General features: G+C 45.6%; 1 long non-coding RNA gene across 1 annotated transcript; it reads right to left on the reverse strand.

Annotated features, from left to right (window-relative positions):
* Positions 1-1,112: 1,112 nt before the first annotated feature.
* LOC144698258 (uncharacterized) lies at positions 1,113-10,172 on the reverse strand. Its single transcript, XR_013580474.1, has 4 exons — positions 9,335-10,172; positions 7,581-7,687; positions 4,361-4,484; positions 1,113-1,814 (listed from the first exon to the last, which is right to left on the reverse strand). It is a non-coding gene; the product is annotated as an uncharacterized LOC144698258 (long non-coding RNA).
* Between the last annotated feature and the right edge of the window lie 2,050 nt (positions 10,173-12,222).

Here is a 12,222-nt window from a genome sequence, read left to right on the forward strand (position 1 = left end):
AGGGATGGACAATAAATGCTGCCTTAGCCAGTGACGCCCACATCCCATGAACGAATTTTTAAAAAACAAATTGAATTCCAAACCTGATGGACAATGGAAAACAAGTCACTCGGTAACACAAATCCCATCGTGCTCATTTTCAGATTCACAACAGTCAGCTTTTCAGTCAAGTGAAGGAATTTTACAGTGAAAAGATTTAGAAAGTTTGTGTGACTTTTATTTGTGACTTACTCACTCGGTGTTCTGTAAATGCTGCTCGGAGGTTTTGTGACCGGGGTATAATCTACCTGTGATTTCCTAAGCCTGTGCTCGGTGTATTGGGAGGTTTGGCCTGGGTTGTAGTATCTTGTGTCCCAGGGATGGGCAGTAACCCACTGATTGAAGCTACAGTCGCCGCTTTCTGCTGGCAGTGGGCGATTGGAGAGTGCGGGGCCGGAATATTGCTGCTTTTCTGCTTTTCCCTGTCTCACTCACTGTGGAGCTGAGGAAGCGAGAATAATTGATGGATTTGTCTGAATACAATAACTTCAGAGATTTCTAATGGGTTAGAGGTAGGTACATGGTAATTCTAATTGTTTTCTCTTTATATTTGAAATGAATAGGTTAAATAAAACTGTTTGTGCAGGAACTCACTGGATAATGGTCGAGCTGGCAACATTTGGGAGATATTTTCTTGCAGCCCATGTACCCATTAACAATCGGAATTGTGTGAAATTGAATGCTGACGGAGAGAAATCAATGAAAGCTCCCCTCCCGCCACCTCCCCCCCCCCCCCCCCCCCACCCCAGGTGGTCTCAACTCACCAACCTTTCAGTTAACACCCAACGTGCTAAGCAATAGCGCCACAGAGACTGACGGAAGTACACTTCAGCAAGATGTCCTAATCCAGGAGGTCAGCGAGTTAAACCTTCATATTTAGTTGTGTCAATTGTTCTCTGTACAATAATGATTATTCAAACTGTCTGTCTGAAGTCTCCGCCCCGCTCAACATCTCCTGTACCCCCCACATTTTCACTCTAGGGTCACACCAAGTCGGAGGCATTACAATGGGGTCTCACTGGGAAAAGGTTTATGAAGTGGCGCTGTATTAATAGACTCAGCATCATTATATTCAACACAAATCTGTTTTATTTGACTTTTGACCACAACATTAACCCCAATATCGATATGGAATTTATAAACATCAGCAGAAACAGATCCCAATGAAGATGGTTCAGTCCTGGATGTGATTAGCTGCAAAATTCAATCACTGTTCTTACTCGCAAACTCACCGGTGTTTCAAGAGGCTTGATGACTGAGTGAATCGCTTCCCACACTCAGAGCAGGGGAATGGTCTCTCTCCACTGTGAATGCCCTGATGTACAGTGAGTTTAGATGCTTGCCTGAACCCAGTCCCGCAGTGAGAGCACCCAAATGGTGCTCACTTGCGTTTGAACTCACTTGCGTGTCACCAGGGTGGATACCTGAGTGACTCCATTCCCACACTCGGAACAGGTGATTGGCCTATCCCCAGTGTGAATGCGCCAACATGTTTCGAGCCTGGAAAGGGAACTAAATCCCTTCCTACCATCTCCACTTTACCACAGTTTCTCCCTGGTGTGACAGTGCACGTATTTCAACAGGTCAGATGATTGGCTGAAGCCTTGTCCACACACACACACTTATGTGATTTCTCCCCACTGTGAACGGGGCATTTTCCTTCCATGTTCAAAATCCAATGATATTCAGGTCACGATAATTTGGGCGATTCCTTCAGATCCTGATGTGATGTTTGGTTTCAGTTTCTCGGCTGCAAATCCTCTCCTTCTAGTACCCTGTGAAATTGATTTAAAACAGAAAAAGGGAGTGAGAGAGAACCCACAAAAACACAAAGGCAGGTTGTGAAACTGAGCTGAATGAATCTGGGAATTTGTGGGGCCGGCATTAGGAAAAAGTGACCATGAAAACTGCTGGATTGTCATTAAAAACCCAAAAGGTTCACTAATGTCCTTCAGGGAAGGGAACATGCCACCCGGTCTGGACCCACACAAGACTGGTCTATGTGGGAAGAGAGAAAGAGAGAGAGAGAGAGAAAGAGAGAGAGAGGCGGAGGAGGGGGCATGGGAAATGGACCGTGCACATCTGTAACTCAACCAGCATGTTGACAGAATCAACCCAACTCACAGCCCCACAGCACCCAGAATACAAGGGCAGCTGGTGCATGGGAAAACCATCATCTCCAGGACACACACCAGCGAGTTCACACTGGGGAGAGGCCGTTCACCTGCTCCGCATGTGAGAAGGGATTTAACTGATCATCCAAACTACGAGAAACCAATCAGTTCACAACTGACTGCAGGGGTTGGATTCTGCTGTTATTGCTGCTGTTAATCACAACCAGGACTGAACCATCTTCATTCTGACAGCTGGGCTTTGTTTCTGATGGTGTTAATAATCTCTGTAACTGGGCTGGAGTTTAATATTCTGACAATCAGTTTGCTTTACTTTGTAAGCTTCATTGTTCAAATTAAGCATCTGTCTTCGGGTTCTCATAGTTTTGAAAGATGAAACCAAACAGTGATTTATTTGTACTTCTTGCAGTTTAGTTACTGTATTCACTGCTCACGATGTGATCTGCTCTACATTGGGAAGACCAAACACAGATTGGGTGATCACTTTGTGGAACAACCTCCGTTCAGTCTGTGAGCTTGACCCTGAGCTTCCGGTCATTTGTCATTTTAATTCTCCGCCCCACTCCCACTCTGACCTCGGCCTCCTGCAATGTTTCAATGAAGCTCAATGGGAGCTCAAGGAACAGCAGCTCATCTTTCAATTCGGCACTTTACAACCTTCCACACTCAACATCGAGTTCAGCAGTTTCTGTACCAACAGAGAGTTGTCAGGATCTGGAACATTCTACCTGAAAAAGTGCTGCAATCAGATCCTACCAGGAATTTCAAAAGGGAGTTGACAGGGATTTGAGATTGAGGAACTTACAGGGTTACAAACAGAAAGTGGGTGTGTGGGGCTAAACACGACTGCCCTTTCAAAGAGACGGCACAAGCACAAAGGGATTGAATGGCCTCCTTCTGTGCTCTAAGTATCTTTGATTCCAGGAGTTGGCCATTTAGCCCATCGATCCTGTCCCACCATGCAATCAGATCATGGCTGATCTGTGACCCTTTGTCTCATGTGCCTTAATTTATACCTTGTGTTAGCATAGATCTTTCAAAGTCAGATTGAAACTGAATATTGATCAAGCATAAACTGCCAATTCAGGAAGAGAATTCCAAACTTTTCCCAACTTTACCTGGAGAAGATTTTCCTAAGCTCACTCCTGAAATTTCTGGCTCTAATTTTTAGACCATGTTCCTCAGTCCTGGATTCCCCAACCAATGGAAATACTTCCCCTCTATCTACCACGCCATTTCCAATTAATATCATGAAAACTTTGAGAAAATCATCCTCAATCTTCTAAATTCCAGGGAATACAACCCTCACAGTGAGATGATGAATACTGGCAGAAGGAATAGGGAGAGGCAATAGATACTTAATGGTACAGTCCCAAAGAGAGTGCAGGGACAGGGGACCTGGGGGTTGATGTGCACAGACGTTTGGGGGTTACAGGGCATATTGAGAGCGCAGTTATCAAAATATATGGGATCTTGGGCTTCATAAACAGATACAACGTGTACAAAAGCAGGAAAATAAGCTGACCCGTTATAAAGCTCTGGTTAGGTCACAACAAAAGTATTGCATCTAGTTCTGGTCTCCACACTTAGGAAAGATGTGAGGGTCCTTGAGAGGGAGTAGAGGAGATTAACCAGAATGGTTGCAGGAAAAAGAGAATTCAGTTACAAAGGGAGATTGGAGAAGCTGAAGTTGTTCTTCTTGGAGTTAGAGAGTTGAGGGGAGATTGGATAGAGGTGGACAAGATTGTGACAGGTTTAGATAAGATCGACAAAGAAAAAGTTGTTTCCATTTGGTGATGGTACAAGGATTAGGGGGACACTGATTGAAGGTTATGGACAATAGATACAGGGCAAATGCATGGTGGAACTTTTTACACAGCAAGTGGTAATAACCCGGAACTCCCTGCCTATGAGGGGGGAAGGAAGCGGAAATGATCAATGATTTAAAAAGGAGATTGGATCGGCTTTTTAGGGAAATAAACTTGCAGGGCTTTGGGAATACAGCAGGGGAATGTGACAGACTGGATTGCTCTACAGAAAGTCAGCATAAACCCAATGGGCTGAATGGCCTCTTCCTGTGCTGTACTTACTGTGGTTGAGGTGCGATATTAGTAGTATTTTGAATATCTTATTGCTTTTCCAGTCACACTGATACCTGAAATCTTTTCCCACAAAGAGAACAGACAAACCTTTTTCCTTCCACGGTCAAAGTCCAATAATATTCAGGCCCTGAGGAATTGAGTGACTCTGTCAGATCTTGATGTGATGTTTGGTTTGAGTTTCCCCGTTTGTAAATCCTACCGATTTAATATGCTGTAAAATTGAGATTATAAAAAAAGTCCATCACTGTCAGTCCAGGATAGAAATTGAGAAGAGACAAACATTTCTCTGGGTTTGAGTTTGCTGTGTGTAAATCCTCCCCTTCTAACCCCCTGTAACAGGAGTTTCCAAACACTCGGTGTAAACTGGGCTCCGGGAGTTTCTAATCCCGGTTTGGAGTCGTACACCGGGCGTTTGTGAACCCTCCCAGTCCACCCTCCGGCTCCATTCCTCTCCTGCACTCGGCCCTTTCTCACCCGCTGGACTTTCAACCCGAGGATAAAAGCAAAAAACTGCGGATGCTGGAAATCCAAAACAAAAACAAAAGTACCTGGAAAAACTTAGCAGGTCTGGCAGCATCTGCGGATAGGAGCACAGTTAACATTTCGAGCCCTTAAGACTCTTCTTCAGAATTGGTGAAGCAGAGGGCATTTATATTTCAACAACTCGGCCAGAACTTAGGCAGAATCTCCCAAACCTTCAAACTCCATCCTAGAAGGGCCAGGATAGCAGGTGTATGTGAACACCATCACCTCCAAGTTCCCCTCCAAGTCACACACCGTCCTGACCGATACTGGATTAGCAGAAATTTCCTTTATTTAAATATTGGGTAGACTGAAGCCATTGTCTTCAGTCCCCGCTACAAATTCCATTCCCCAGACACCTGCTCCATCCCTCTCCCTGACAACTGTCTGAGGCTGAACCAGACTGCTCACAACAATGGTGAAATATCTCACCCCAAGATGAGCTTCCAACCACATATCCACATCATCACCAAGACCGCCTATTTCCACCTCAGTAACATCGCCCGACTCCACCCCAGTCTCAGCTCATCTGCTGCTGAAACTCTCATCCATTCCTTTGTTACCTCTAGACTTAACTATCCTAACGCAATCCCGGCTGGTCTCCCACATTCAACCTCTCTGTAATCTTGAGGTCATCCAAAACTCTACTGTCCCTGTGTTTACTCGCACCAAGTCTTGTTCACCCATCACCCTGTGCTCACTGACCTGCAAAGGCTCCGGGTTAAGGAGAACTGAAATTTGAAATATCTCATCCCTGTTTTCACATTCCTGCTCCCTAACTCCGAAATCTCCACCAGCCTCGCAACCCTCTGACATATCTGTACTCCTCTGATTCCAGCCTCCTGTGCACTCCTGATTTGACTCACTCCATCTTTGGTAGCCATTTTGTCAGTATCGAAGGCCCCAAGCTCTGGAATTTCCTCCCTAAACCTTTCGACCTCCGGAGATCCCCAACATCATAGATGCCAGTCTTCAGCCAATTCGATTCGCTCCACATGATATTAAGAAATGGCTGAAGGCACTGGATACTGGAAAGGCTATGGATCTTGACAATATTCTAGCAATAGTATTGAAGACTTGTGCTCCAGAACTTGCTGCACCCGTAGCCAAGCTGTTCCAGTGCAGCTATAACACTGGTATCTACCTGGCTATGTGGAAAAATGTCCTGTACACAACAAGCAGGACAAATCCAACTGGCCAATTGCCAACCCATCAGTCTACTCTGGGTTATTAGTAAAGTGATGGAAGGGGTCATCAACACTTCTGTCAAGCGGCACTTACTTAGCAATAACCTGCTCACTGATGCCCAGTTTGGGTTCTGCCAGGGCCACTCAGCTCCTGACCTCATTGCAGCCTTGAATCAAACATGGACAAAAGAGCTGAACTCTAGAAGTGACATGAGAGTGTCTGCCCTTGATACCAAGGCAGCATTTGACATCAGAGAGCCCTAGCAAGACTGGAGTCAATGGGAATCAGGGGAAAACTCTCCGCTGGGTGGAGTCATACCTAGCACAAAGGGAGATGGTTGTGGTTGTTGGAGGTCAATCATCTCAGTTCCGGGATATCACTGCAGGAGTTCCTCAGGATAGTGTCCTGGGCCCAACCATCTTCAGCTGCTTATCAATGACCTTCCTTCCATCATAAGGTCAGAAGTGGGGGTATTTGCTGATGATTGCACAATGTTCAGCACCATTCACGACTCCTCAAACACTTAATAACTCCATCCTCAAATGCAGCAATATCTGGACAATATCCATGCTTGGGCTGACAAGTGGCAAGTAACATTCACACCACACAAGTGCCAGGCTATGACCATCTCCAACAAGATAGAATCTAACTATTGCCCCTTGACAGTCAAGGGCATTACCATCGCTGAATCCCCCACTATCAACATCCTGGGGAGTTACCATTGACCAGAAACTCAACTGGACAAGCCATATAAATACTGTGGCTACAAGAGCAGGTCAGAGGCTAGGAATCCTGTGGTGAGTAACTCACCTCCTGACTCCCCAAAGCCTGTCCACCATCTACAAGGCACAAGTCAGGAGTGTGATGGAATACTCTCCATTTGCCTGGATGAGTGCAGCTCCCGCAACATTCAGAAGCTTGACACTGTCCAGGACAAAGCAGCCCGCTTGACTGGCACCACATCCACAAACATTCACTCCCTTCACCATCAACGCACAGTAGCAGCAGTGTCTACCATCTACAAGATGCACTGCAGGAATTCATCAAGGCTCCTTAGACAATGCCTTCCAAACCTGTGACCACTAACATCTGGAAGGACAAGGGCAGCAGATAGATGGGAACACCACCACCTGGAAGTTCCCCTCCAAGTCACTCACGATCCTGACTTGGAAATATATCGCCGTTCCTTCACTGTCGCTGGGTCAAAATCCTGGGACTCCCTCCCTGACAGCAAGCTGGGTGTACCTACACCACATGGACTGCAACAGCTCAAGAAGGCAACTCACCACCACCTTCTCAAGGGAAATTAGGGATGGGCAATAAATGCCCAAGTCAGCGAAGCCCACATCCCTTGGAAGATTTAAGAAGAAAACCCCCTGGAAGATTCCCTTTAAAAGCGACATCTTTGACCAAGCTTTTGGTCACCGGCCCTAATATCTCCTCATGTGGCTCAGTGTCAAATGTTACTTTTCTGGGAAATGTCTTGGAACATGTTATAACATTAAAAGTGTGACAGAAGCAGAAACGATTGTTATTGATTTGGAATTATAACGCCGTCCCTTCATCATCGCTGGGTGAATAACCTGTAACTCCTTACCTAACAGCATCGTGGGAGCACCTTCACCACATTGACTGCAGCGGTTCAAGAAGGTCAAACATCATCTTCCCCACAGGCCACTGGGGATTGGCAATATTTGCTGGTATCTGGGGAGAGGGAAACAGAGTAAACATTTCAGGGTGTGCAGAATGAATTACAGGAAATAAAAATTGTGCAGAATTTGATGGTCAATATGATCTCAGAGGTGGAAGATAAATGGACTATAGCACAGGGGAAACAATTCCTGACGATGAAAGATATTGTGAGAAGATAAAGCTGGGAAGCCAGCAGCACATGGGCGGGGGATGTGGCAGCAGTGAAAACTTCATTTCGAATCAGTCAGCAGAAGCAACAGTAAAACACTAAACAGCTAAAATACACCCATATTAGAGACAGAGGAAGTTGGGCAATAGCAGAGAGGGTGATCAGAGAGGACAGAGCTGAAACAGAGCAATGGATGGTGTTATGAATTCAATTCATCCTGCATCCCTGGGTGCTAACAGTGCAGATTGTAAAATTTAAAGGTCCAGGATGTTCTAATGCTTGTTACGTTGGTTCCTGTCTAGTAACAATGGTGGGACCCTCTGGGAGTGTTTTGATAGGTCACAGATCAGTTCAAGTGTCAGTGAACAGCTCTTCTTGAGGCAGTTATTTCCGGGAGTTGCCAGGCAACAGGTGGCACAGAGACAGGGACGGGCAAACGTCCCAGTTAAGTGGAGTTAAAAATTTAGAGAAAAGGCTGCAGGGGCAGAATTTAACTAAAGAGGGCTGTTGAAGCAAAGGTACCCCTTTGGAGCAATGGTGTTTTGCTTGGCACAGCCATAACTCTAAAACTGTGCTTGCAAGCTAGTGTTTGAGTGTACTCAGGAATCCAGGGAGAAGGAATCTCGGAAAGCGAGACTGAAACTCTGTGAGATGGGCCATCCATTTTTAAAGCCATCTGAGTGGGAGTGACTTTTGGAGAGAATGCCAGGTGAGATCTTCGATGCTGGAGATTGGAAACCCTCTTGAGAAAGACTAAGTTTCAGTGAGATTGGTTGAGTCAATGTGGGACTAACGGCTGAGTGGATTGTAGAGAAATCCATGGAATCTCTTTTGGTTGCATCTGTCATTTACTCTGTAATGTGGTGTGTCTCACCACAGTTCGTCTGTTAATTCACATGTACCTCATACTTACCCTGAATGTTCGAGTATCAGGTACATATTGTAAATTGTTTTATCTTTCTGAACTTGTACAGTAAATTTTGTTTTATTGTTGTTCAAAACCCATGGAAACTTGTGCCTTTATTCCAAAAGCAGGTATCTTAAATCTCAACCTTCATCTACTTGAAACAAAATGTTATTGATCCCTCACCAGATCGCATGTGTCTGGCCAAGAATAATAACAATGGACATGGGATTCAGATCCACAAGAAAGAAGCCACACCAGCCGTTAGCAGGATCTACACCAATTGGTGAAGTCAAAACTAAGACACAGAGCCTTTTCTTGCTGAGATAGTTTGTTGACTTGGTTCACTGTCAACACTGCTCACCCACGCCCAGTGTCCCAGCTATCCCCTACTTCATTGTGTTCAAACACCCATCACCTGTTTACCTTAACACTCTCATTGACATTAACAAACCTTAACAATGTAACTGAGAAGGCATTCACACCAATCTCAGAGCCATGGAACTTTGCATAGATAACAGAGCATAGGCAATAGAGCATAAAACCAAAATCTTTAAATTGTAGATGAATAGTCAAAAATACTCACCTGTGAAACAATTTCAAGGGTCAACTTTAAACTCTCCTGCTGGAGCCTGCAGCTGGAAAGATATCAGAAGCACTGGAGTCAGAGAAAAATCTCCCAGTTGAGGAAATACCCGGAGTGCGGGGTGATGTCACCGTGTAATTGTCGATGTGTGATGATGTCACAGTGTAATTGTCGATGTGTGATGATGTCACAGACACGGACACAGAACATCTGGGTCTGTGCAAACCAGTGATCACCACACATTATGAAGAATGGGAGGGTCCTTGAAAGGGGACAGAGGAGATTTACCAGAATGGGTCGAGGGATGGGGGATATGAGCTAGAAGGTTTTGTTCTCCTTCAAGTAAAGGAGATTGAGGGAGATTTGATAAAGGTGTACAAGATTATGATAGGTTTAGATAAGGTAGATCACACAGAATCACAGTGTGGAAGAGGCCCATCGAATCTGCACCAACACGTGAGAAACACCTGACCGACCTACCTAATCCCATTTACCAGCACTTGGCCCATAACCTTGAATGTAATGACGTGTCAAGTGCTCATCCAGGTACTTTTCAAAAGGATGCGAGGCAGCCTGCTTCCACCAACCGCTCAGGCAATGCAGTCCAGACCGTCACCACCCTCTGGGTAAAGAAGTATTTCCTCACATCTCCCCAAATCTCCTGCCCCTCACCTTGAACCTGTGTCCCCTCGTAACTGACCCTTCAACTAAGGGGAACAGCTGCTCCCTAACTACCTGTCCATGCCCCTCATAATCTTGTACACCTCGATCAGGTCGCCCCTCAGTCTTCTCTGCTCCAACATAAACAACCCAAGTCCATCCAACCTCTCTTCATAACTTGAATGTTTCATCCCAGGCAACATCCTGGTGAATCTCCTCTGCACTCCCTCCAGTGCAATCACATCCTTCCTATAATGTGGTGACCAGAAATGCACACAGTACTCCAGCTGTGGCCTCACCAAGGTTCTATACAACTCCAACAACACCTCCCTACTTTTGTAATCTATGCCTCGATTGATGAATGCAAATGTCCCATATGCCTTTTTCACCACCCCACTAACATGTCCCTCTGCCTTCAGAGATCTATGGACACACATGCCAAGGTCCCTTTGTTCCTCAGAACTTCCTGGTGTCATGCCATTCATTGAATACTTCCTTGTCAAATTACCCCTTCCAAAGTGTATCACCTCACACTTTTCAGGATTAAATTCCATCTGCCACTTATCTGCCCATTTGACCATCTCGTTTATATCTTCCTGTACTCCAAAACACTCAATCTCACTGTCAACCACCCGGCCAATCTTTGTGTCATCCACAAACTTACTAATCCTACTCCCCACATGTCGTTTATATAAATGGTGAATAATAGGGGACCAAGCACACATCCCTGTGGTACGCCACTGGCTTCCAGCCACTAAAGCAGCCTTCTGTCATCACCCTCTGCCTCCTACAGCTAAGCCAATTTTGAATCCAACTTATCAAATTACCCTGTCTCCCATGTGTATTTGCCTTCTTTATAAGTCTCCCATGTGGGACCTTGTCAAAGGCTTTGCTGAAATCCATATAAACTACATCAAACTCACTATCCTCATCTGCACACCTGGTCACCTCCTCAAAAAATTCAAACGAATTTGTTAGGCATGACCTCCCGCTGACAAAGCCATGCTGACTTTCCTTGATCAAACCTTGCCTCTCCAAGTGGAAATGGATTCTCTCCATCAGGATTTTCTCCAGTAGTTTCCCTGCCACTGATGTGAGACTCACTGGTCTGTAGTTCCCTGGCTTATCTCGACAACCCTTCTTAAAGAGCAGAACCACATTAACTGTTCTCCAGTCCTCTGGCACCTCCCCCGTGGCCAGAGGGGAATTAAAATTTTGGGTCTGTGCCTCTGTGATCTCCTCCCTTGCCTCCCTCAGCAGTCTGGGATACAAATCATCCGGACCTAGAGATTTGTCCACTTTTGAGCCTGCCAACACCTCCAATACCTTGTCACTCCCAATATCAATTTGCTCAAGAACCTTGCAGTCTCTCTCCCCGATTTCCATACCTTCATCCTCATTCTCTTGGGTGAAGACGGATGTGAAGTATTCATTCAACACTCTAGCAATGTCCTCTGGTTCCACCCATAGATTGCCCCCTTGGTCCCTAAAAATAACGATAGTTATCAAAAAGCTATTCCAATTAACCGAATGTAAAATGATTATGGGACACAGATTAAGGATTTTGGGCAAGGTCTGTAGGGGTAATGAGAGGAAGAAATTTTACACTGTGAGTGGTAATGACCTGGAACTCAATGATTACACTCAGAGGCCGATAATATCCAAGTCCTGAATTTCTATCCTGAACTGACAGTGACATGTTTGGGAAACGATATATACAGAGCATTAGAAAAGGATGATCCAGGTCCTGATGAATCGAGTGACTCTGTCATATCTAAATGTGATGTTGGTCTTGACATTCCCGTCTGTAAATCCTCCCCTTCTGACCCCCTGTAAAAGGAGTTTCCAAAATCCATCCCTGTCAGTCCAGGATAGAAATTCACAACATTCTCTCCTCCAGCTACTTGGACCAGGATGACCGCGCATGCGCACTGCTGCACATTGCCCCCTATAAAGATGGCGGCCGTTACCCCGGGCCTGGCGAAGGAAGAAATCCAGAATTTATCGGTCCGTTCTCTGCAAACTCAAAACCGGTACCTTGTTATTTGGGCTCTGTGGCCTGCACTGTGTCATTATGAAGCCTCCCTGCCCACTCTGCTGGCTCTATTCCTCCTCACACACCCACTAACTCTGTTAGTTTGCTCCACATTCTCACCGGCTCTGAGCAACTTCAGTCACAGGCCAGCACTGCGCATGCCCATGAAACAAACCGCAATGCGCATGCTCCA

This window comes from Cetorhinus maximus, chromosome 23, assembly GCF_964194155.1.
Source record: "Cetorhinus maximus chromosome 23, sCetMax3.hap1.1, whole genome shotgun sequence".
Lineage (NCBI taxonomy): Eukaryota > Metazoa > Chordata > Chondrichthyes > Lamniformes > Cetorhinidae > Cetorhinus > Cetorhinus maximus.